Here is a 26,609-nt window from a genome sequence, read left to right as displayed (position 1 = left end):
TGTGCTCATCTGTCAGTGGACATTTAGGTTTCCACATCTTGGCTATTATGAATGGTGCTGGAGTGAACATGGGAGATCAGATATCTTTTTGAGGTCTTGATTGCAGTTCTTTTGGATGAATACCCAGAAGTGGGTTTGCTGCATGATATGGTAGTTCTACTTTTAATGTTTGAGGAAACTCCATACCATGCAATCTTTTTTTTCTAATTTTCAATTTTATATTGGATTAGAGTTGATTTACAATGTGTTAGTTTCAGGTATACAGCAAAGTGATTTTGTTATACATATTCACATATCTATTCTTTTTTAGATTCTTTTCCCATATAGGTTATTACAGAGCATTGAGTATAGTTCCCTGTGCTATACAGTAGGTCCTTGTGATTATCTATTTTATATACAGTAGTGTGTGTATACCATGCAATCTTGAAGAGCCTGCTTTTAGCTGCTCTGGAAAGGCAGGCAAAAAAGGCCACATGGGTCAGTTGTAGCCAGTCTTCTTGAGGCTCTTCTTTGGGTGTTTTCCAGATCACATGCACGGCTCTTTTGGCATCAGTGTGGTGAAGGACAACAGCAAGATCAGCACTGAACCGTGAGTTGGAACAGACTTAGAACCTGAGGGTCCTTGCAATGTGGGGATGCTTTTACCCTCCTTGCATTCCAGTGTCGGTTTTTCCCAAGGGAGCCTTCATCACGGGAAAGTCAGGTCTAGACCCACAACCTCTCTAGGAGAGAAGTGGTGGATTTTTCCAGGTGTTTCCCCAATATTCCTTCTGTCCAGACATACCATAGTTGGATCTCTGGGGACAGAATGCCCAGCACCCTGGGGTTCTAGATAGAATTGGTGATGGCGCAGTGAGATACTGTTTTGTAGCTTGGATGTTACCTTGGATACAGAAGAATGCCAGGTATCAGCACATACCTCCCCTGTCCTAGACCCCAAACGCCTGAAGCCAGAAATCTGGCGATAAAGCCAATTGGAGGAAGGAAGGAAGTATCCCTCAAGAGGTCTCTGGAATACCTGCGCGTGTCTACTGGGCTGATGAGCACTCCCTGTGTCTGAGAGATGGCCAAAAGGTGGGTTCCACAGCCCTGCTGAGCAGGGCTCACCGCACATCTCTCTTGTATTTCCCATCTTGGTCACACACATATGTCTTTTATGTCCGTGTGTGTGGCCTCATTTCAGACACATCAACATAGGAAGCCGGTTTCAGGCTGACATCCCAGAGCTCCAGGACAGATCACTGGCTGGAAGTGACGAGCATGTAGCTACTCTGGTCTGGAAGCCATGGGGAGATGTGATGACCAACCCGAAGACGCAGGATAGAGGTGGCTGAGACTTTGGGGCCAGGTTCCCGAGGGCCCTCCCCCGTGTCCAAGGGGTTTCTCCTCCCAGTTCTCACCTTGACCAAGAAACAGTGATCCACAGGCGGGGGTGGGGTGGGCAGAGCTGGCCTTCAGCGCAGGACTGCTTTGCTGTGCTGCAGTCCCTTGCCCCACCTCTCCTCTCACCCAGTAGCAGTCCCTTGCCCCACCTCTCCTCTCACCCAGTAGCTGGGCAGGCCATCCGGAGCAGGTGCCAGGAGCAGGGTTTCTGCCCGTCCTCCTTGTCCCTCCCTTCCCTCAGCCTGCTTGTAACTGAGAGGTGAGAGAGATGGTGACAGGAGCCCCCCACCCCATCTGTGCTGTTGGGGAGGTTTCCTCTCTGGCACTTGCTGACCCTCTGTGTCTCCTCTCCTTCCCGCTGCCGGGCTGCCTGCTGGAAACAGTGACCGAGCTCTGCAACGTGGCCTGCTCCAGCGTGATGCCGGGCGGGGGCACCAACATGGAGCTCGCTCTGCACTGTCTGCATGAAGCCCAAGGCAACATCCAGGTGAGGTGCAGGCGAGGGTGGGCTCAGAGGAGCTGTGGAACGCTCCCTGCTCTCTTAAGGCCAGGGGCTCTAGGCGCAAGACACGTGCCTTCTACTTGGGGCTTTGCAGCTCACGAGAACCAAAGCCTGGCCACCCACCCTTCTCCCTGGTCGCTTTGGGATTGGTGGTGTCCTTTTGAACGTAGGGGAATTGCACACATACGGGCTCAATCAGTTATTTATCTGGGGTGACAGCAGAGCACCAGGGTTCCTCCAGCGTTACCTCATCTCAGCGCGGCACTGGGGAGGCGTGCCTAGCAGAACCAACTCAGGGCCTGCATTAATCTGGTTTATTTACTGAACAGTGACTTTTTGATTAAGAATGGTGAATGAAAACCTCTGATGCAACAGAAATGCCTCTGCCTCCTCCAAGGACCCTCCTCACAATCCTGAAGTTTAGAAAATGAAGAAGTCCAACTGTGTGTGTAGTGGGAGAGGAAGTCACGTCACCCGAGTTGGAGACCCAAGCGTCAGGGCTACATGGTGCTTTTTCTCAAGCTGAGAGGCAGTGGCTGGCACGTGGTGGGTGCTCAGCAGAGTAATCAGCACACATTTACTGGGTCCTCCTGATACCTGGTGCTGTCATGGTATCAGGCTGGGGCCAGCTCAGGGGCCCATTCTTGGTTTAATGCTCTGCTGCCACCATCTTGAAATTCTTAATAGTTTCTGAGCACAGGGCCCCGTGTTTCCATTTTGCGCTGGGTCCTGCAAACTGCATAGCTAGTCCTGACCGGGGTTACGCTGTTGAGCAAGACAAATGCCCTCTCTTTGCAGGGCTTACATTTTAGGAGAGTGAACACATGAAATACATTTTTTAAAAGTGATAGATAATGATTAGTGCTATGAGGACCATAACATGGGTTAGGGCGGGGGCAGTGCCACTCCAAATGCTGCTCCCTGAAGAAATAAGGAGCCTGTGCCAGAATAAGTCCACACACTGTTTCATCATCATGTAAATCTTGCTATGAAAAAGGTAACATCAGCTGCACTCAACAGTCCGCTTAGTGCTGTAGGCAATGTGTCCCAAGTGGTTGACAGCTGGTGGCCGGTCCACAGACCGACCACACTTTGAGTCGCCCTGGGGTAGGGGTGGCTTTAGGGAGGGCTGCACATATTTTCTGAATGAATGAAAGAATGAAGGCGGGCCTCTACCTCACCTTCCCTCCCTCAGAGAGTTGCCCACCACTCCTCTCGTTCCAGGTTGCCCTGGAGACCCTCTTACTGAGAGGACCCCAGAAGCCACGGACTCACCCTCTCGCCAACTATCACTACACAGGTAACGAGCGTGGCTGCCCACGTGGTTTTGGCCTGGCTGAGGCCCCTGCGAGCCAGTCAGTTTCCATGGCAAGCTCTCGCACGTGCCTCCCAGAGTTCTCTTGGGGCCTACACCTGCCCTCCCAGAAGGGCCCGTCCTCTCTGGGGGACTCAGTGGGTGCTGTTGTCTAGTTGGATCCAACCTTCCCCTTTCCACTGGTTCCCTCGTGGGCTCTTCCTGGCCAGAAGGGGGGTGCCAGGTTGGGGTGGGCTCAGGTTCCGCATCTGAGCACTCCAGCGTTGGAGTCAGGCAACCATGGGCCCATGCCTACCCTTGGCAAGTCTCTTAACCAGAGAAAGCCTCAAGTTGCTGCACCTGTTAAGTGGGGATGATAATAGCCCCTACCTGCTAAGGTTTTTGTGAGGATTGTGTGAGATAAAGCAAGTAAGGGGCTTAGCAGAAATCTTGGCATATAATTGGCACTCAGTGGCCTGAAAAAGGGGGAGAGTCTGCACTTCAGCTGTGGCTGTGGTCCCAGAAGGAGAAACATCCTTCCTCCTCTTGGCTGTTTCTCCAATAGGTTCGGACATCTGGACCTCCATGGAGAAGAGGCTCTTTAAGAAGGCGTTCTGTGCCTACAAGAAGGACTTCTACTTGATACACAAGATGGTAAGGCAAACATGGCAGGCTGGTGTAGACAAGGCGCTTTCACAGGACCGAGGCGCTAGAACTGCAGGGCCTGTCAGTGGCGATACTCTGCTCATGCTGTGAACAGTTGACAACTGAAATGCCATTGCTTTGAACAACCTCAAACAGTACAGAAATGAATCCCATGTTCAAAATAAAGCCCTCCAGGCCCCTCCCCACAATCCCACTTCTGATTGATAACCTGACAGGTATTTACTGCCCATACGGATTTTACACACCTATGTGCACTTTCTCAAAGAAGGATGACATCATATAATTAATATCCTGCTGATTATTTTGCTTTTTTTAACTTTATGTACGCAAAATTACACAAAGTGTAAGATTTAATGTTTTTGACATATTTATACACTTGTAAGACCACCACCATGATCAAGATAATGAGAATATCTGTCACCCCCAAAAGTTCCCTCCTGCCCCTTTGCAACCCTTCCTTCCTGCCACCCGGGTCCCTAGTCAACTCTTGTCTACTTTCTGTCACTCTAAATTCGTTTGCATTTTCTAGAGGTTTATATAAATGGAATAATCATACAGCATGTGATTTGCTTTGTCTGGCTTCTTACACTCAACCTAATGATTTTGAGATTCATCCATGTTGTCGTGTGTACCCATTGTTCATCCCTTTATTGTTGAGGAGTATAGCACTGTGTGGACGGACCACCGTTAATTTAATCATCCACCTGTTGGCAGTTTCCAGTTACTGATGACTACAGATAAAGCTGCTGAAAACATTCACGTACAAGTCTTTGTACGGACATGTACTGGGTTCTTTGTTTTTTTTGCAGAGATGGGGGTGGGATTATAAATACCTAGGAGGGGAATGAGGGTAACTTATAGTAGATGTATAACTATTTAAAAAACTTCCAAACTGTTTTCCAAAGTGGCTATACCACTTCCCATTCCCACCAGCAGGTTATGAAAGGTCCAGTTGCTCCACACCCTCGTCGACACTTGGTATGCTATGTCTCTTTAATTTTAGCCATTCTAATGAGTGTACAGTAGCATCTGACTCCATTTTCCTAATGACTAATGATGCTGAGCGTCTTTGTGTTTTTTTGCTATATGTGCACCTTCTCTGGTGAGCTGTCTGTTCATATCTTTTGCCTCTGTTTTTATTGGTGTGTCTGTGTTTTTATTGACCTGTAGGAATTCTTATTTTGCTCTAAACACCAGTCCTTTATCCAGATATATGCTTTGGAAATATTTTCTCCTAATATGCCAATTGTCAGTCTTCTAACAGTGTCTTTTGAAGAAAAGTTTTAAATTTTGCTTAAGCCTAACTTGCTAGTTTCTCTTTTATAGACTGTGCTTCTCGTGTTCTATCTAAGAAATCTTTGCCTAACCCAAAGTCACAAAGATTTTCCCCTATGTTTTCTTCTGTTGGTTTTATAGTTTTAGGTTTTATTTCTAGATTTATGATCCATTTTAAGTTTATTTTTGTATGGGGTGCGAGGTGAGTTCATTTTTTGTATATGGATATTTATTGTTTCAATACCTTTTATTGGAAAGACCATACTTTCTCCACTCAGTTGCTTTTGTACCTTTGTTAAATATCAGTTGGCCATATATATATGCATCTACTTCTGGACCCTGTATTCTGTTCCATTGATCTGTTTGTCTTTTATTAAGCTATTCCCATACTGTCTTTATTACTGTAGCTTTATTCTAAGTCTTGAAATCAGAAAATGATAGTCCTTCAACTTTGTTATTCTTTTTCAAAGTTATTTTTTGTATTCTAGATCCTTTTTATTTCCCTATGAATTTTAGAAATAACTTGTCAATTTCAAAATAAAAATTCCTGCTAGGAACTTGATTGGTACTGTTTTTGACTCTATAGGTCAACTGGGGAGAGTTGTTACCTTAACAATATTGAGTCTTCTGACTCGTGAACAGGGTATATCTCTCTATTTCAATCTTTAATTTTTCAGCAATGTTTTGAAGTTTTTAGTGTACAGTTGTTGCATACTTTTTGTCAGATTTATTCCCAAGGGCTTGGTTTTTTTGGTTTTGTTGGGGTGTTTTTTTGCGGTACGTGGGCCTCTCACCATTGTGGCCTCTCCCGCCGCGGAGCACAGGCTCCGGACGCGCAGGCCCAGCGGCCATGGCTCACGGGCCCCGCCGCTCCATGGCACGTGGGATCCTCCAGGACGGGGGAACGAACTCGTGTCCCTTGCATCGGCAGGCGGACTCTCAACCACTGCGCCACCAGGGAAGCCCCGTACTTGTGTTTTTTATGATGTTATAGAGTTCTTTTTTCAGTTTCCAATGGTTTGTTGCTAGTATGTATAGGAATAAAATTGATTTTTCTATTGATCTTCTGTTCTATAAATGTTGCCAAACGAACTTACTAGTTTTGGTAACTTCTTTGTGGATTCCACTGAATTTTCTACATAGACCGGCCTATCATCTGTAAATAAAGACACTTTTATTTCTTCCTTTCCAACCTGGATGCCTTTACTTTTTGTCTTGCCTTTTTGCACTCTAGAACCACCAGTACAGTATAGAGTAGAAGTGGTGAGAGTGGAAATCCTTGCCTTTTTCATGATATTTGAGGGGAAACCACTCCACCGATAGCTGTAGGGATTTTGTAGGTATCATTTATCAGGTTGAAGAGAAGTTCCTTCTATTCCTATTGTGCTGAGAGTTTACATCAGGAATGGACATTGGATTGTATCAAATGCTTTTTCTGCACCTATCAAGATGCTCATATAATTTCTCTTTTTTAAGTTTAATATGATGAATTACATTGATTTTAGATTGTTAAACCAACCTCACGTTTCTGGGATGAGCTCCACTTAGTCATGGTATATTGTCCTTTTTATATATACATATATATATATATATATATATATATATATATATATATATATATATATTGTTGGATTCTGTTTGTTAAAGTTTTGTTTAAAATTTTTCATCTATGTTCATGAGGGACATTGGTCTGTAGTCTTGTTTCCTTGTAATATCTTTGTCTGGCTTTGGTATCAGAGAAATGTTGAACTTACGGACTGAGTTGGGAAGTATTCCTTCCTCTTCAGTTTTTTGGAGGGCTCTGCCTAGCTGTCGCATAAGGCTATGAGGTATCCACCACGTAAGGACACTCTGCTTTAATTAGTCCCAGTCGGTAGACATGTGGCTCCACATGATGTCACAGTGAGCGTCCTCGTGTGTACCTTTGTGTGCGTTTTCCTGGAGAGAAGCCTTCCTGGGCCAGCCTTGTTGCTCAGAGCGTGCAGAGCTTAGATGGTGTTGACTCTGGTGGCTTCTCTCTGAACTCCTTCATCCCCAGGAGGACTTTGTGATTCTCTGTCCCCCGTAGCAGAGGAGCATACCAAGCCATAGGGGAGAGACGTTTCAGGAGGGCTTTCAAAAAGTGGCAGCTGGCCCCATGGGGAGGGGATTTAGGGCGTCAACGCCATCCTCACTGCTGCTCCTGAGGCACTGTCCTTAGCCGGCTTCTGTCTTCCTCCACTAGGTCCAGACTAAAACAGTAGCCCAGTGTGTCGAGTACTACTACACTCAGAAAATAATGATCGATTCTGACCGCGGCCGAGCCCCAGTGCCAAAAAAGAGGGTCAAGAGAGAGCTGGGTGAAGCAGACAGGACAGAAGCGAAGGTAGAGGGTCTCGGGGTAGGGCTTCAAGAGTTCAGCACGGATCTGGATGCCCGGTGCCCATCCAAGCTGGGTGGCGGTGGGGGTGGTGCACCCCGCGACGTCTGGACGCTCTGGACACCTGCTTCTCCCTTAGAAGGGTGGCGGGGCGGTCAGCACCCTTTCATCACCTCTGCCCCCTGTGCAGGTCACTCGTAGCCCTCGGAGGAAACCCAGCCACCGTCCAACCCCCGAATTACAGAGGACTACTGAGAGTTACAGGAGGGAGTCCATCCCCAACTCCAGCCCAAACACCGGCTCGAAGCGGACCCCTGAGCTGCCGGGGAGCAGCAAGGGCCAGGGCTTCTTTCCCTGCCGGGAGTGTGAGAGGTACCGCCCTTTCCCTGGATGCTCCCACACCGCCTGCCCTCAGCGCTCTTGGGTGCCCCCCTCAGGGCTACCCGCCTTCCCCTGCTCTGACCCCTGTGTCCTCTGGTGCCTCCTCAGGGTGTTTGGCAACATCAAGGGTCGGAATGCCCACATGAAGTGGCACCGCCTTCAGGACCACGTGGATCCCACCGTCAGGGCAAGGTGGCCCGTGGAGCCCTTCCAACTCTAGGAGGAAGAGGACGAGCTAGGGGCTGGCATCGGCCCTCTGCGTGGGCAGCTAGGTGGGATGGGCACTTCCAGCCCTGTTGCGTCTCCTTTGTTAGATTGTTTTCGTACGTTTTCCCTTGTATATATTATTAAATTGGTTTGTTAATCAGCTGTCTTCTGGCTTCCCTGCCTGTTGATCCAGCAAAGGCTTTTGAGCCCCTGCCGCTCCCAGAAGCCACAGTGACGAGTGAACTGAGTCCCTGCCCTGGAGGAGCCTCATACGTTAATGCACCCAGCATTTATCAAGCACCTACTGTAGCTATGCCAGACAATGCCCAGTCCACGTGATGGGGAAATAGTGATAGAGGGACAGGCCCCTCCCCTCACAGAGCTTACATTTTAGGAGCGGGAAGGTAGTGATAAAGCAGCAAAGAGGTGAGTTTAGATATCTATAGTGCATATGCTTATGGCCGTAATAACAGAGGAGTCAGCATAGGTTTAAGCTCTCAGGACACGTGGTGGTGCCAGTGGCTCCACGGTGAAGTCAAGGCCTGCCAGCAGTGGCCAGCACCTGCAAGTCGGCTGCAGCAGCAGCAGCAAGAATCCCCTCTTCTACGCCGAGCACCCAAACCTTAGGAGGGTGCAGGGCAGAGAGCAGCTCCCTCTCTTCCTTGTTCCCCTTTTTAAAAGTGAGGAAAGCTTGTAGCAGCGCCCAACAGAACGCCCCTCACGTCTCCTCGGCCAGAACTGTAGCCAGTGCTCTTTCTAAACTGATCCCTGGCAGTGGAAAGGGAAGTGGCCACCGTTATCCCGGACCCTCAAGATTTGTTTCCAGGACAAAAGCATAAGTTGTGTTCCCCCCTGGTTCTCCCCAGTTCCAGGACTGAGGAGAACCAGTGTGTTCCCTCAAATTTGTTGTCACCCGATCCAAACTGGAATCCCATTTGCCAGGAAAAGAAGAGCAAGCAGAAATGGCCACTGGGGAGTCAGACCTTGTGTCCACCACAAAGTGACATGAGGAACGTACAGCAGGGGGCCATGTGCGAGGGAGTGACGGAGTGGCAGATGCTGGCAGGTGGATGGCACGGGGGTGGGACGCCACACTGAGGAGGCTGCTGAGGCTGAGACCCACTTCCAGGCCACGGTGTGGCAAAGCACAGACTCTGCCACGGGAACCAGGGTAGGTTGTGCAAAGCTCTAGCTGCTGTGTGGGGGCCGTGGGCGGCAAGACGGGAATCCTGGAGCGTAGCTGGAAGGCTCTCAGCGGAGATGGTGGCCTGGGCTGGAGTAGCAGTGAAGAGGCCAGAAGCGCAAGGATTAGGGATCACGTTAGAAGTAGATTCAGACTTGCTGATGGGTCACACGTCACAGGGAGAGCTGGTAAGGAAAAGGACAGATCGAGGTTGGCAGGGCAGGTTGGGGTTTGAGCAACTGAGTAGATGCTATTAACTGAGATGAGGAAGAGGGACACATCAGAGGATTGATGGCTTAAAGGCGTGATTGTGTCTGTAACTGTGTGCTGCCTTCGGAGGGACTGTCTAGAGGAGCAGGACAAACGGTGGTGTCAGGAGGCTTCACAGAAGGGCCAGGTTGCAGCTCAGTACATCTGAAAAGACGGGGAGGGAGGAGGAGCAGAGGAGGAAGTTGAGTTGGAAGCGGTGCGGGCACTGTGGTTGGGGAAAGGACTCTGGCATCAGATGAACCAGAATCTACAGCCTGGCTCTTCTTCCTTCTTTGCCACCTTGGGCAAGTCATTTTCCCTGTTTGAGTCTCAGTTTTCTCATTCTGTAACTGGGATGGAAAATGCCTACCCACATATATCTGGTTTGTTTGTTTGTTTTTAATACCCTTTAACTTTTTGTTGTTGTTGTTGTTGTTTTGCTGTGTTGGGTCTTCGTTTCTGTGCGAGGGCTTTCTCTAGTTGCGGCGAGCGGGGGCCACTCTTCATCGCGGTGCGCGGGCCTGTCACCCTCACGGCCTCTCGTTGCGGAGCACAAGCTCCAGATGCGCAGGCTCAGTAGTTGTGGCTTACGGGCCTAGTTGCTCTGCGACATGTGGGATCTTCCCAGACCAGGGCCCTGCATCGGCAGGCAGACTCCCAACCACTGCACCACCAAGGAAGTCCCGAACCTGATGTTTCTTAAATGCTTTCTGGGATGGCAATCCAGGACACGAGTGTGTAATCTATACATGCATTTTGGAGCCAATATTCCACAAGTAATAATTATGCCAAGGGCATGGAAAACCCACTGATACTTGACCAGGCAATGGATCAAAACCTGTAGTTCGGGGGCTTCCCTGGTGGCACAGTGGTTAAGAATTGCCTGCCAATGCAGGGGACACGGGTTCAAGCCCTGGTCCGGGAAGATCCCACATACCGCGGAGCAACTAAGCCCATGCGCCACTAGTGAGCCTGCGCTCTAGCGCCCGCAAGCCACAACTACTGAAGCCCGCAAGCCTAGAGCCCATGCTCTGCAACAAGAGAAGCCACTGCAACGAGAAGCCCGCACACTGCAATAAAGAGTAGCCCCCACTCTCTGCAACTAGAGAAAGCCCACGCACAGCAATGAAGACCCAACGCAGCCAAAAATAAAATAAATAAAATTAAAAAAAAATAACATCACCTGTAGTTTGAAAGATTCTGAGTTAATCCTAGTGGAGGGCTCAGAGCAGTACGTGGCTCTTGGCTGGCACGCGAGAAACATCATCTATCGTTGTTACCGTCATTATTACTGTCCTTGTTGTCGTTAATAACAGCTCAGTGAGGTGGGCACTGCTCCCTCCTTTCCTCCCAGACCGGGGAAAGGGGTCACCCTGCTGCTGAGTGGAGGGCAGTGCCTGGCAGGATGGGGCTCCGGCTCAGCCCCCAACCAAGGACCAGGCAGTTCTGAGTTCCTAACCGCTAAATGGCCATAACCAAACCCGCCTCCTAGGACAGTCGTGACGTTCACTGACGTCACGTACAGGAGGTGCTGAGAACCTGACCAGGACGTTATGGGCATTAAGAGGATGGCACGGGTAAGAATAATGCACATTGTTACTGTCCGTAAATATAATAACATGAACATAATGTGTATTTGTTGGGTTCTGGATTTAGTCATTTATATTATGCCAGATAAATTATTTGGAATGTTACTGTGGTTGTTGTGAGGACTAAATAAAAATTACTGTAAAGGGCCTGGCATATGAGAGGTATTTGGTAACTGATAGTTATGTTAATGAAGAGGGAGGAGGGGGGAGTGGGAGGGAGAGAGAAGAGGGGGGAGGAGGAAAAAGGAGGGGGAGGGATGGGGAGCGAAGCGGGGAGGGGAGAGGCCACAGAAGAGGAAGAAGAGGGAGGGACGACTGGCACTGAGTAGTGGGCCCGGCACACAGTAGGTGCTCAATAAAAGTCCACTGTGTTCCCCGCTCTGGGCTTTGCTCATCACCCCTGCCTTCATCTTCCAGGTGGAGACTGAGGTCCACAGCAGTCGATCCCCTTCCCCCAGGTCACACACCCCACCCATGGCTGGGCCGGGACAGGACCCCCCAGCGCCCCCGCCCTGCCCACTGTGAACTCCAGAGCCAGCCTCTGCCTCTGTTCCAGCTCTGTAGCAGCTGCCCTCCAAGGCCAGGGACTCAGGACCACACCTCCTTCTCTGAGGGGCCGGAGGGCACAGCTGGGGGTCCAGCAGCTCCAGCCTCACCTCCACCCCACACTGCCCCTCAGTGGCTGCCCCCTGCCCCCCTCCCGGCAAAGTGCCTCAGGGGACGAGTGTGACCCCTTCTCCCCTCCCCCACTGGCTGCCACCACAGGCGACTTGGGTGATGCCTGGAGCCCACGGCCTTCCCCGAGCCCCCGGGCCACTTACCCCAGGACCTTCATAGAAGGCACTTTGGGCCTCCCCAGGATTATCCAGGAGCTCATCACTGTCAAGGTGCAACAAGACCCGCCCCCACCCAAGGTCAAAGGTCAGCTGGGCAGTGGGCCGGCCCACCTCTAGAACAAAAACCAATTGAGGGTTACATGGGACAAAAAGACAAAGACGAGGTGGGGGGGTTGCGGGGGGAGATTCGAGGGGTACAGGAAACTCCGCCTCCAGAAAAGTCGCCCCAAAGAAAGGGGCTTGGCTGCAAGATTAAAACGCGAGGCAACCCCAGCACTGAGTCCGAGCCTCTCCTGACATGCCTGCCTTGAACTCTAGAATCCTGCCTCCGTGGCTTTGCTCAAGCGTCTTTGGTAACACATCTGGCAGGGCCTGTCACATTTGTCACCTCCTCCCGACAACTGTCCGTCCCTTCCTACTAAGTCACTCCTTCCACTGCCCAGCCCAAGCACCCGGCACGCCCTGCCACCCGGGCGCCTAACGTGCGTGCTGTTCCCGTGTCTCGGAGCACAGAGACCTGTCTCGTTCCCGCAGACATAGGCAATGTCTACAACAGGCCCTAAGCGCCCAATGAATGGCTGTCCACAGCCAAGCCTCCCCAGTTTCTCTGTCCAGCTGATCTTTTTCCAGAACCCCAGACTGGTATATCCAATAGCCGCCCTTGGACTTCTGGCGTCCACCTCGAACTCCCAGTCTCAGAGAACGGTACCACCACCCACTCAGCTGCTCAGGTCAAGTCCAGGAGGCATTCTGGATGCTCTTTCTTCCTCACCGACTAAGCCACCAGCAAGTCTAGTGATTCTGCCTCCCAGACAGATCCCAGAGCCAGCATCTGGTACCTCCTCCCGTGCCTGCCCTGGGGCCCAGGCCACCAACTTCTGCTCCGCACTCGCCTCCGCTCCACAGATTATTTGATACATCCCCTCTCAAGGAGCAGAGCCCCGTTCCCTCCCTCTGAGTGTGGGCGGGCTTAGTGACTCGCTTCTAGTAAATGCAGTATGACGGAAGTGACAGTGTGCGACTTTGGAGACTAGGTCATAAAAGGCACTGAGCTTCCTCCTGCCTCTCTCCCTTGGGTCACTTGCTCTGGGGGAACCAGCTGCCATGCTGTGAGGACACTCAAGCAATCCTAGGGGGAGGCCCACATGGTGAGGAGCTGAGGCCTCCAGCCAACTGCCACGGCAGTGAGTCATTGTGGAGGCACATCCTCCAGCCCCAGACAAGCCCTCAGATGACAGTGGCTCCAGGCAACATCCTGATTGCTACTCAGGGGAGACACTGAGCTAGACACCCAGCTAAGCACTCCCCAGTTCCTGACCCTCAGAAACTGAGAGCTCTAACAAATGTTGTTTTAAGTCACTAAGTGATGGGATAACTTGTTATGCAGCTGTAGGTGACTGATACAGCTCCTCATGGCTCAACAGACATCCACTCGCCCCCACTTTGTTCCATTCTCTGGAGGGCAAACGGAATGTGGCATTCTCCTGCTTAATAACCCGTCAGAACTGCCTGTCACGTTCAGAATAAAGTCTGAACTCCTCGATCAAGTCCTCCAAGCCCTTCATGACCTGGTGATTTTTGTCCACTCCAGTCTTACCACCTTCTAGTTTCCCCTTCATTCCGGCCCCACTGGCCTTCTTTCTCAAACTTTCCAACCTTCCTACCTGTCCTTCCCCTGCCCAGAGCGCCATGGCCACCTCCCTTTGATCCTTCAGGTTCACACCAGCTAGAGAAGCCCCTGCTTCCACCTCCCATTCATTTTCTTTTAAACCTCTTTTGTTGTGCAAGTGACATTATTATTTCTTATGCTGCTCTGCATGGTGCTTTCCACCATCACCTTTATTAGCTCTCGGTTGCTTTCTTTACCAAGGAAATGTGTATGGAGTGAGGGCAGGGATTTGCCATCTCTTTCACTCTCTGCCATAACCCTGGGGCCTGGCTCATGGAAGGCAAGGGGCAGATGTCTACTGAATCAGTGGGGAGTGTCTCTCAGCTCCCAATTCCACAGGCCCCTGCCCTGGGGATGCTTCTCCCTGCCCCAGCACTCACCTTCTCAGATCCATGTAAGAAGTCATTGAGGGCCTGAGGGTCACTGAAAGAGAGAAGGGGAGAGACATTTGAGGAGATGAGGGACAGGGGAGGGGAGGGTGGGGGAGGGTGGGGTGGGGTGGGGAGCCCATTACTCACCAAATCACGTCTAGTAAGCATCTCCCATCCTCATCATCCATCGCCACTGGACGGGGCGGGGCGGGAAGAGGGCAAGGGAGACAAGTTAGATGTCGGCAGCGTGCCAGGACCCTCCCTGCAAGGACCATTCCCTGGGGCCAAGACCCCTGGAGGGGTCAGGGTTTCTGTCCCCTTAAGTCTAGGGGCATGGGTAGGGGTGGGGCAGGTGCCCTCCGTACCAGAGCCTCCTGATCAGAGACAGACAGCTGCCTTTTCCTCCTCCCTCTCTCTCCCCAGCATCTGATGATGATGGTGATGACATCAACCCAGACTGAGTCCTGATCACATGCAGGCCCCGTGCTAAGTGCTTCACACACATGTATCTCATTTAATCCCCACAGTGTCCCTCGAGGTGGGTCCTGCCACCCCCGCTTTGCAGACGAGTAAAAGGAAGAGCTGAGACCATGGTTCTCTGTCTCCCAGCTAGCAGGTGGCAGAGCCAGCCCTGAACCCACAAGTCTGGCCCCAAGCCTGTGCTCCTGTCCTACACGTGACTGGGTGAAGGAGGGAGGGAGGGGAGGCGGCATGAAGGGGCCCAGGCTCTGGGTCCCCCTGGAAGACACATGCAGCGTGGTTCTCAAGGCAGGGAACAGAGAGGGAGAGGGGCCAGGAGGGCAGGCGCTCTGAGTCAGAGGAACCGCCAGAGCCGGGCCGAGCCTGTCAGGATGAGGATGAGGACGGCTAACATTTGGCTCCTGCTTACCATGTGCCAGGCACTGTCCCAAGCGTTTCACAAATGTTACCTTGTTCAGCCCCCATGGGAAAGGGATGCCGTGTGCCCCATTTTACAAGTGAGAAAACAAGTTCTCTGCCCATCCACCCCCGCGCCAACCACCACTGCTCCAGACATCCTACCAAGCTTCCATGCACCCATCTTTACAAACTTCCACCCAACCGCCCATCTTTCTTGTCTTCCAAACACACAAACTAACCCGTCCTTCCATCCGCTCCTCCTTTTTACTTTTTTGGGCCGCACTGAGAGGCTTGCGGGATCTCAGTTCTCCGATCAGGGACTGAACCCGGGCCCGGGCAGGGAAAGCACTGAGTCCTAACCACTGGACCGCCAGGGAAGTCCCCATCCGCCCATCCTTCCATCAGCCCACGCATCCTTCCCTCCCAACCACGCAGACAGAACACGATGAGAAATCACACACAATCCCAGTCCAGGGCCGTGGAGTTGCTACCCTCTCTTTTTCTTCTTGGTAGGGGGAGGGGGATGGTCCCGAACTCACTGAGGACATGGTGACTGTCGTGCCCCCACCCAGCTGGGTCACCACCCCTAACCCCCAATAGCATTCTCTGAACTTCCTGATCACCACTACAGCCCCTATTACCCTCGACGGCTCTGTGACATAAAGAATCTCAGGGAGGGACCCCACATGGTTAGTTCAGGGGCTTCTCTGAACAGTACCCTGGAGAGTCTGATGAAAACAAAGGACCCTCTTGCCAGAAGCATGCATGTGGGCCAGAAACGTTACACGTTCTTTCCCAGGGGCAAGTGTGTCATGGGACACACACACACACAGGTATGCACACACGTACACACTTCACGGGCCCTGGGTTAACAAGCCCAGTCTAGAACAGAAACACATGGCCCCGGAGCCTCACACACCCATCACGCTCGCCTCTAGAGCTGGCCCCGGGGACTGTCCCCATAGAGGCCCTTCCAAGGCTCTTGCTGCATCCGTGCGGCAAGATAACACACTCTCTGTGGCTTCATATCTCCGCCCACACCCACCGTCTTCCCATGTCACCAGCTCTGTGGCCTACGAGCCCCTGCCCTTCCCAACCAACCTAAGGTGGGCAAGGCCTGGCCAGGGAATGACAAGGCAGGATCTGCAGAGAATCTGGAGAAGACGGAAAGGGGGGAGGGAGATCCTGCCTGCAGATGGCATGGAGGTTGGGGGGGAATGGCCCGAATGACCCAGGGGGCCCAGGATGGAGAGGGCGGGGCTGAAGGATGTGGCTGAACCAGGCTCTTCCAAGAAGGAACGTCCCTTCCGGGGAGGTGGACGGGAGACCACGGCCCCTCCGGGAATGAGCGGGATGCTTGGCTGGTTACCTGTGCTACAAACGAATCATGAAGGGAAGGAGGGGACGTCCACTCCAGCTCTACGCAGGGCCCCCAGCTGGGGATGTGGGGAGGGTACTTTTGGGGGCCAGCTGTGGAGAGAGAATGAGAGAGAGGCCGTGAGTGAGACAGTCAGTGAAAAGGAGAAAGATGCAGCCAGAGAGACGAGAGGTCAAATACAAGTTTAAAACCACAGGAAAGGGGCTTCCCTGGTGGTGCAGTGGTTGAGAGTCCGCCTGCCGATGCAGGGCACGTGGGTTCGTGCCCCAGTGTGGGAAGATCCCACATGCCGTGGAACGGCTGGGCCCGTGAGCCATGGCCGCTGAGCCTGCGCGTCCGGAGCCTGTGCTCCGCAATGGGAGAGGCCACAACAGTGGGAGGCCCGCGTACCGCAAAAAACAACAACAACAAAAAAAAAAAAACACAGGAAACAACACTGTACATTATCACATGTATATATATGCAGACACACTGCACTATATCTATATACAGTGTGTGTACATATATATATATATATTCACACACACACACATCATGCAATAGTATATAACATTATATGATATAATCCATTAGCACTTCAATCTAGCAAAATACAGTCAGGTCTCATCATCTGAGGTGCTCCTATAAGGTCACCGTGAATTTGCGATTATGGCCGCTGAGCCGCAGCCCCTGGGGAAAGACAGGATTAGCTTCCTGCCAGCCTCTGGTCCCATTCTCATCAACCCATCAATACATCCTCTTGGTTTATGTGTGTTTCTGTTTAAAGACACCTTGTTTGGGACTTCCCTGGTGGCGCAGTGGTTGAGAGTCTGCCTGCCAATGCAGGAGACACGGGTTTGAGCCCTGGTCCGGGAAGATCCCGCATGCCGTGGAGCAACAGAGCCCGTGCGCTACAACTACTGAGCCTGCGCGCCTAGAGCCCGTGCTCCGCAACAGGAGAAGCCACCGCAATGAGAAGCCCGCGCACCACGAGAGTAGCCCCTGCTCGTCGCAACTAGAGAAATCCCGCGCACAGCAACGAAGACCCAACTCAGCCATAAATAATAAATAAATAAATAAATTTATTTTAAAAATAATAAAAAAAAACAATAAAGACACCCTGTTTAATATAAATGGTTGATTCGCTCACACCGAGCTCAAGGCCCACAGCGCTGTAACTCGTGCCTGAGGGCAGGTCACCTCACACGCGCGATCTCTCCAGAGCACATCGCAGCCTTCCTGTGCTTATGGACAGTGGGCGGCCCTTCAGCCCTACACGGGAGGGGCCGTCTTTAACAGCAAAACCACCCACAAAAAGCACAAAAGTGCAAAACAACAGGGCACTAAAGAGGATGCTTGTTTATAGCTCTCGAGCTGAACAGAGAGGCAGAGGGTCGCCGCGTTCAACCTCAGCTGGTAGCACGTGCATCGGGAGACTCAAGATAGACTCACGGCTCTGCACACGTCTGCAAGTGACCAGGAAAGCGCCGTGAGTACGGATTTGGGGGTTAACAATGTTAGCAAATAGGCGGATTCACAAATATGGAATCCACGACTAACAAGGATTGACCTGATGACAGTAATGATGGTGGCTGTGATGACGATGATGATGGCTGCTGGTTTGAAGTACTCTGCACGTATCAGCCTGTTCACCGCCTTTGCATCCCTATGAAGCAGGTGCTTTTCGCAGCCCCATTCCACAGATGAGGAAGGCGAGGCTCAGAACGGCGAGCCATACGCTCTATATCCCTCCAGTGGTCAGTGGTCAGGCTGGGGTCTGAGCCAAGGTCGGCTGACTCCAGAGTCCCCGCCCTTAACCACTATCCCACAGACGGTCCTCTCCTCATATTGTTTCTCTTTTAAATGTGAAGCCAACACACCACAGTGTCAAGATAAGACGAAGCTGGGTGACAGCCTTTGTTAGCATTTTGTGAATGCCTGGGATAGCTCAGATCCAAAAAAGCGATAAAGCGAGCAGATGGAAGAGAGGAGGAATGGGAGCTGCTTCTCCTTTGTATGGAGAGCCCCAGGCCCTGGAAAGATCTAGAAAGCATCTGTCACAAGACCCTGGAACACGGGATTCTGGCCCATCTAGATTCCAGGTGCACTGCCCTGGACTAGGGTGATCACAAGCGCCCAAGGTGGCTTTGTGAGCGCCGCCAGCTCCATGTGGGTTCCCCCCTCCTCCATGCCCCAAGCTTTGGGTGTGGCCCAAGTTCTGTAAACGTCGGACCAGAAGTAGAGCCAGGAGGTGGGTGTCTCCTCAACAGGGCTCTCCAAAGGGGATCTGCGGGTGAATGTCCGGTGGGAGGCTCCAGCCTGTGAGAATCTGTTATCCATGTGTTTTCATTCAGATGGTAACAGCAGAGCAATGGACGAGGGGGACTTTCCGGGGAGAGGGCAAGGTTCTGCATGGTGATGGGGTGTCCGTTACATGGGGGTTTAAAAATTCACAGCTCAGGTTTGTGTATGTCAACACATGTCAATTCAACCATGTTAATTTTACCTTTAAAAAACTGTACAAAACAGGGCTTCCCTGGTGGCGCAGTGGTTGAGAGTCCGCCTGTCGATGCACGGGACGCGGGTTCGTGCCCCGGTCCGGGAAGATCCCACATACCGCGGAGCGCCTAGGCCTGTGAGCCATGGCCGCTGAGCCTGTGCGTCTGGAGCCTGTGCTCCGCAACGGGAGAGGCCACAACAGTGAGAGGCCCGCGTACCGCAAAAAAAAAAAAAAAAAAAAAAACTGTACAAAATAAATAATCAGCATAGAGTTTTAGTGGGGGAGGAGAGCTAACAGACATGGCAAATGTTGGTAACTGTTAGAGCTGGATGATGGCTACCTGGGGGCTCAGTACACCGTTCTAGTTAATGTACATCTTCTCGAAAGTTTCCATAATAAAAAGAAAAACATTTGTCAATGATCAGCAGGTCCGGGGTTCCCCTGAGATGGGTCCCCCGTTCAGGTGCCAGGGTTGGCATCTATGTCGCCTATCAGGTTGATGCCAAGAGGCCCAGCATGGGGTTACAGTTTGGGGTTGGAGTCAGCAGTTCAAATCTCCACTTCCCCACACATGGGCTGAAGTCGGGCAAGTGACTTCACCGCTCTAGGCTTCAGTGCCCTCATCTGTAAAATGGGCACAATCATAGTCCTTATTTTCACGTATGGCAGTGGAGAGGCTCTTAGGCCTTTAATCCTCTGGTGTAGTAAAGTATTTTGTAAGTGATAGATACTGTTACACAATCATTTTAGCTGCCATTGTGAATCTTACCTAGTGGGGCAACTCCCAAAGCTTTCTGGCCACAGCACAGTCAGGTTGGACAAAAGTCCCCAGGCCCCAGCTTTTCCACCTGGTGCCTTTTGTCACGTTTGGACCTTGAGCACATTTTGAAGAGTTTACACCCAAGGCAACAGAAATGAAAGCAAAAATAAACAAATGAGACCTAATCAAACTTATATGCTTTTGCACAGTAAAGGAAACCAGAAACAAAAGGAAAAGACAACCTATAGCCTGGGAGAAGATACTTGCAAATGATGTGACTGACAAGGGCTTAATTTCCAAAATATACAAACGGCTCATACAACTCAGTAACAACAAAACAAACAACCCAATCAAAAAGTGGGCAGAACACCTGAATAGTCATTTCTCCAAAGAAGACATACAAATGGTCAACAGGCACATGAAAAGATGCTCAACATTGCTAATTATCAGAGAAATGCAAATCAAAACTACAATGAGGTATCACCTCACACCAGTCAGAATGCCATCATCAAAAAGTCTACAAATAATAAATGCTGGAGACGGTGTGGAGAAAGGGGAACCTTCCTGCACTGTTGGTGGGAATGGAAATTGGTGCAGCCAATATGGAGAACAGCATGGAGGCTCCTTCAAAAACGAAAAATGGAGTTACCATATGGAAGGGTTTACATATCATTTGATTATGCACGTGGTCCGATTTAAACTGCCAAGTACCAGGTCTCCTTGGGTCCTTCCAAACCCCTGTTGTTACCCCATTTGTCAGGTGAGATAAACGAGGCTAAATAGAGTGGTGAATGGGAAACCATGGGCCACACACAACCAGTGATACGTGCCCCCTACCCACTCATGCACAGGGCGACCCAGGAGCCTGCAGCTCTCAACCCGGCAGACAGAGGGAGCCTTGAAAGACACAAATGAACCCACTGAGAGTGGAAAGACAGAATTTGAATGCTGTCTGGATATCTGATGATACTAAGAAATTGGGATTAAGATTCTAGGTATAACAATGGCATAGTGTTTTTGTTTTTCTGCTTTTTTTCCTTTAGAGTTCTTACCTTTTAGTAATACATCCTAAAATACATAGGGGTGAAATGATCAAATGTCTGTGATTTACTGCAAAATAATCCAGTTCTGGGAGGTCAGGGGCATACTGACCCGCGCTGTCCAATACGGAAGCCACTAGCCATGTGTGACTACGCGCATTTAAGTTCAAGCTAATGAAATGAAATTAGGGCAAATGACTTGAGTAGTTATTTGTCCAAAGAAGATATACAAATGGCCATAAGCACAGGAAAAGATGATCCACACCACCAATCATTAGGGAAATGCAATCAAAACCACAGATGCCGCCTCACCCCCATTAGAAGGGCTACTATCAAAAAACCAAACATTAACAAGTCTTGCCGAGGACCTGGAGAAACTGGAACCCTGGTGCCCTGTTAGTTAGTGGAAATGTAAAATGTTGCAGCTGCTGTGAAAAACACTTTGGCGGTTCCTCAAAAAATTAAAAATAGAATTAGCATATGACCCAGCAAGTCCACTTCTGGATATATACACAAAAGAATTGAAAGCAGGGTCTTGAAGACAGATTTATACACCCACGATCACAGCAACACTATTCACAAGAGCCAAAAGGTAGAAACAACCCAAGTGTCCATCAATAGATGAATGGATAAGCCAAATGTGGTGTCTATTTACAATGGAATAGCATTCAGGGAGGAAATTCTGATACACGCAACAGCATGGATGACCTTAAGCTAGGTGAAGTGAGCCAGTGACAAAAAGACAAAGATACCATCTGATGCCACTTATGACGGAGAGACAGGAAGTAGAATGGCAGCTGCCAGGGACTGGGGGCAGGGGAGGAGAAACCGGGATTTATTGTTTAGTGGGTGCAGAGTTTCAGTTCTGCAAGATGCTACAAGTTCTGGAGAAGGATGGGGGTGAAGGTTGCACAACTATGCAAACGCACTTACTGTCGCTGAATCGTACACTTCGAAATGGCTGAGATGGTAGGTTGTGTTATGTATATTTTACTGCAATAAACAAATGGGAAAAAAAGGGGACAATGAGGAATGTGAAAGTTTTAAATAAAAAAGATTTACCTTAAGAGTGTAAAGGAAATTAAACATTTAGTTCGCGGTCACGGTGGCGACATTTCGTGGGCTTGACAGCCACACGTGGCTGCTGGCTACCACACAGGACACCGCAGATCTAGAATATTCTCACGGTGGCAGAAAGCTCTCTTGGCCAGCGCTGGTCTCTCAGAGTGGCGGAAAACTGAAAATTGGCAAAGAGTTGGTTGATGGGGTCCATGTTTTACTATTCTACTTTGTGCACATTTGCAGTTTTCCAAAATGAAAATTTTTTATTTTGAAAATACTTGAACATCAAAAAATCATACGTCTCTCTGATTTTTTGTCGTCTGTCTCCCCCACCAAAATGTCAACCCCCACCAAGGACAGGGATTTTGTCTGTTTTGTTCCCTGGGGGACACCCAGAGCCTGCACAGAGCATGGCACATGGTAGGGGGTCACTAAATATTTGTGGGGTGAACAAATGAATTTGCACATGTGGTTAAACAAACCCAATCATTCGTTCAAAGAGCAGCCAGGTGAGAAAGGCATTTACTAATTGCCCGCCCTGTGTCCAGCATGGGGGAGAGCTGAGGATACCGTAACGAACAAAAGCAGACCCAGTCCTTGACTTTGGGCAAGATCAGGACTAGTGGTTCTCAACCAGGGGTGACATTAGACGCCCCTCTCCTTCCTCGACACACACATACTCAAAAAGCTTTTGAAAAAGTGACCAGGGGAGGTGGGGGACACACAATTAGCATGCAAAGCTGCAACCCCAAATTACGCACAGGGGAGTGGACGCCTTGCGCTCCTTCAGAGCAGAAGCTTTAAAAGCCATCGCACGGTTCTGCCCAAGTCCTGGCATGACAATGGATACGTGGACGGAGCCACAGCCAATGCACGAAGCTCGGACACACGAGCGAGAGAGGAGCCTTTGCTGCTGTCAGCTGCTGAGATCTAGGGCTCACTCATTACTGCAAATCACTCAGCCGAAGCTGGCTGATACATCTAGGAAGAGCCTACCCTGCCCCAGTGCTTCCTTGGTATCAGGCCCTGTGCTAACCCCACACCTATTGATTCCTCCCAGTCCCCGGGGAGGCAGGAGGAACATTTCCCACAGCGCAGGAAACTGAGGCTCCCAGGGGTCAGGACACTTGCCCCAAACCACACTGTGAGGCCAGAATTTGAACTCAGACCCTGTGATTCTGAAGAACCTCATTCTCCACCACTGGGCTATAAAAAGCACGAAAAGATGGGCTTGCGAAACCACAACCAGCTCAAGAGAACAGCCACGATGCAACAATGACAAAGTGTCCTTCCAGAAAATCCTGTGAATGCCTCCGGCACTTGGAATGCCATCGGAGTTTTGCGTTGTCATCAGGAGTTGTGCAGAAGCCAGGCTGCTGAGCAGGATACAGAATTAAAAGTCCCCGCAAAGCTCCAGAAACAGGCTAATTTTAATTTAGATTTAATTAAATGCTAGTAACCCTCAGGTTATTTGCAAGTCATAAAAATGAAAGTCGACGGAACACTACCATTTGCTCATGGGAAGTGATAGGTGAAGAGGATGTGGCAAAGTCTAGCTGTTGCTTTTCCAAACACCATTTCCCCGCCCCTCCTCACCTTGCTCACAGAAGCCTGATGCGGCTCGGGGTAACCCCTGCCAATTCCAAGATGTAAACAAACGCTGTTCTGAGTCAGTCAGTCTTTTTCAAACTATGGGTCATGCCTTTGAGGGTTGTGAAATCAAATTAGCAGGTTGTGACAAGGAATTTTGTTTTAAGTTAAAGAGTATGGGGTCAAATGGAATGGGATAGAATAGGAAATATTAAAAGGCATCACACAGGGTAAGCAAAAGGATCAGTTTGTGATACTCGTTTCAATTTTGTGTGTCTCTGTGTGTACATATTTCCTACTGTGGGTTGTGGCCAAAATAGCTTTAAAATAATTGGACGAGGCCAGTGGCACTGCTCTCCCCTTTATCAGCCATTCACTTTCCCAGGCTTCCTAGCAGCTAGGCTAGCCATAGTTTTGCAAATAAGTAAAAGCCAAAGTGTACAGAGTTGGGTTCTGCTCAATGAATCTTTTGGGGAAGACAGAATTTGGGAAAGGTTTTCTTCCAGAATATAAAGACAGAGCTTCTCTAGGGAGAAAGTCTTTTGCTTCCTGCTTCCAGCTTTGAATACAGTTGAGAAGACTGGAGCTGTGGCAGCTATTTTGCAATCATGAGGCAATAAATCTGACGCTGATAAGCCCACCTACGGAGGATAACTGATGAGAGGAGAGAAAAAAACTAGGTTCTTAACAACTCCTCATGGGTTGCCTGCCTCCAGACTTCTTAATCCTTACAGTTTAAGCCACTGTTAGGTTTTCCGTTATTTGCGGTCAAACACAACCTGACACAAACGAGTTGGCATTTCTACACATCTTTGCAGCCCATCACAAGGACTCTCAAAGCCTTCCGTGGGTCAAGGACTGTACTCTGTGAATCCGCTGATTGAGAAGACAGGCCCAGCAAAATGGGAGAGGGCTGATGGTAAGGGAATCTGGGAAAAAAGACCACTGGGGCCAAAAACTCTTCTTCTCCCTAGTCCCACTGTTTACAGCTCCTCCTATTTATTATCCAACCCTTGAACTTGGGCTGGCCTTTTGACTTGCCTTGGCCAACAGAATGTGGTGGAAGTGATGGTGTGCGTTTCTGAGCCTACTCTTTGCCCAGCTGCCATGTGACAAAGTCCAGGCTAGCCTTTCGGAGGACAAGAGACACATGCCCATCACCTCTATCATCCCAGCTCACAGCCAGCCAAGCCCTAGAAGCAGAGCTGCCTAGCTGACCTACAGCTGACCACACCCAGGTTAAGACAGAAGTAACCAGAGGTACCCAAGGCCAAATTCTAACCAGTGGAACCACAGTTTTGTTTTAATCCACTGTGGCGCATCGTGTTTTCCAAAGATGGCTGAAATAATGTCTACAACCTCGCATGATCTACCCAGGTGGGATCTTGCCAGTCCCCTTGAATTGAGGAAACTTTGTGACTACTTCAACCAGGACAGTGCAACAGAAGTGCCACTATGTGACTTCTGAAGCTAGGTCATAAAAGTCAACTCAGTTTCTGCCATGTCCACCAGGACATTTACCCTGGAAGCCCTAAGCCACCTTAATAGAATTCTTACTGCTCTGAGGCCACCATGCTATGGGGAAGCCTAAGCTAGACACATGGGGAGACCATGAGTAGATGCTCTGGTTGATGGTCTTATCTTCAAGTCATCCCAGCCCAGGTGCCATGCACGGCATATGAACAAGCCTTCAGCCCCCAGCCTGCGAGTCTTCCCAGCCAAGACTGCAGACATCATGCAGCAGAGACCCACTATGTCAAATTCCATGTCAAATTCTTGGCCCATAAAACCTGTGAGCATAATACAGTTGTTCCATTAAGCTGCTACATTTTGGGGTAATTTGTTAAACAGCGACAGTAACCAGAACAGCCTCTAAAGTTGGGGGTTATTTGTTATGTGGCAGCAGCTAGCTGATACAGCCCTCTCTAGAGACTAAGTACCAACTTTGACCTCACACCTCTGACTCACCCAACTCTTTCTTTTTTTTTTTAATTAATTCATTTATTTTTGGCTGCATTGGGTCTTCATTGCTGCGTGCAGGCATTCTCTAGTTGCGGCGACGGGGGCTATTCTTTGTTGGGTGCACGTGCTTCTCACTGTGGTGGCTTCTCTTGTTGCGCGGCACGGGCTCTAGGTGCATGGGCTTCAGTAGTTGTGGCATGCAGGCTCAGTAGTTGTGGCTCACGGGCTCTAGAGCGCAGGCTCATTAGTTGTGGCGCACGGGTTTAGCTGCTCCGCAGCATGTGGGATCTTCCCGGACCGGGGATTGAACCCATGTTCCCTGCATTGGCAGGTGGATTCTTAACCACTGTGCCACCAGGGAAGTCCCTCACCCAAGTCTTACACATTCCACCTCCCAAATCTCTCCACTTTATCTCCTCCTCTCCATGACCACTATTCCTGCCCAGATCCAGGCCTCACCATCTCTCTTTTCATCTATCCATCCACCCAGACTTTTGGGGAGAGAGAAAGAAAGAGCTATTTGGAGAGCAATTAAAATCGACACCACCTTTATGTTCAGTGATCTTTAGAGTTCTAAAATCACTGAATTAGTTTAACAACAGAAAAGCGTGCCCTATAAAACTTGGATTGCTCATAAAGCAACTGGTGTCTAGCTCCTAAAAGCCTTGTTTACACAGGTAGTCACACACTAGAAATGTTTGCTATGTTCTCTCTTTCCCTTTTTGCCATTCACTGCTGTTCTAAATGAAGCTATAAAGCCACAGACTTGCCAAGAAAATCAGGCATCTGAAAAGGTTTTTGAATTTTTTCTTAATACTATTGTATAAAAAACAGGGGGGAAATTCTGAGGAGTGAAACAGGTAACGGGGTGGGGTGAAGGGAACAAAAGCAGCGATTACACTGACCAGACACAGGGCTGCCCAGGGCATCAAGCAAAAGAGAACACCTCAAGTTCAGGAAAAAATGGAGTTAAGAGAAGCGAAGGGGAAAGAAAAGCCCCTACAACATTCCACACATGCTTTAGACCACTTGTTCCTAAACGTGGGCAGGCACCAGAATCACCTGGAAGGCTTTTAAAATAAAGAATGAAAGAATGGATTTCAGAATCAGCAGGTTGGGGGCAGGGGCAGGGGGTGCTGAAAATTTGCATTTCTAACAAGTTCCCAGGTGATGCTGATGCTGCTGGTCCAAGGACCACTGCTCTAGAAGCTTTTGTCTCTTTAGTTTTCCTTCTGGGGCTCTTGCTCTTGTATAGAACACAAGCCACCAGTTCCTAGCCAGTGTCCAGGCCCCTGACAATGTGGCCTCGCAGGGTCCTCTCCGAGGCTCAGGAGGGTCCAACAGCCAGTCTCAGTCTGATATCCTTTTAAACAGAACTTGGATTTGGTTCCATTCAGCAATGTACCCTCCTAAGAGGACGACTCACAGTGAGTATAGGCCTTTTGCCCCTTTGCCAGAGACTTCCTTTCTCAGCCTCCTTTGCAGCCAAGTGTGG

The 26,609-nt window shown here is 50.0% G+C and overlaps 1 pseudogene across 1 annotated transcript in view; it reads left to right on the top strand.

The window, feature by feature from the left end:
• The window catches only part of LOC307065868 (zinc finger protein 541-like), a 60,117-nt pseudogene extending 52,037 nt beyond the window's left edge, over positions 1 to 8,080 (top strand). Inside the window, exons 8-15 of the transcript in view lie at positions 526 to 589; positions 1,184 to 1,326; positions 1,767 to 1,870; positions 3,110 to 3,185; positions 3,745 to 3,833; positions 7,345 to 7,485; positions 7,670 to 7,851; positions 7,969 to 8,080. The product of the transcript in view is annotated as a zinc finger protein 541-like (transcript). The remainder of the gene's footprint in view (positions 1 to 525; positions 590 to 1,183; positions 1,327 to 1,766; positions 1,871 to 3,109; positions 3,186 to 3,744; positions 3,834 to 7,344; positions 7,486 to 7,669; positions 7,852 to 7,968) is intronic.
• The last annotated feature ends 18,529 nt before the right edge of the window (positions 8,081 to 26,609 follow it).

The sequence above is a fragment of the Hyperoodon ampullatus genome (genome assembly GCF_949752795.1).
Source record: "Hyperoodon ampullatus genome assembly, chromosome: 18".
NCBI lineage: Eukaryota > Metazoa > Chordata > Mammalia > Artiodactyla > Ziphiidae > Hyperoodon > Hyperoodon ampullatus.
The sequence above is the reverse complement of the archived record's forward strand: the minus strand, read 5'-3'. Positions and strand labels throughout refer to the sequence as shown.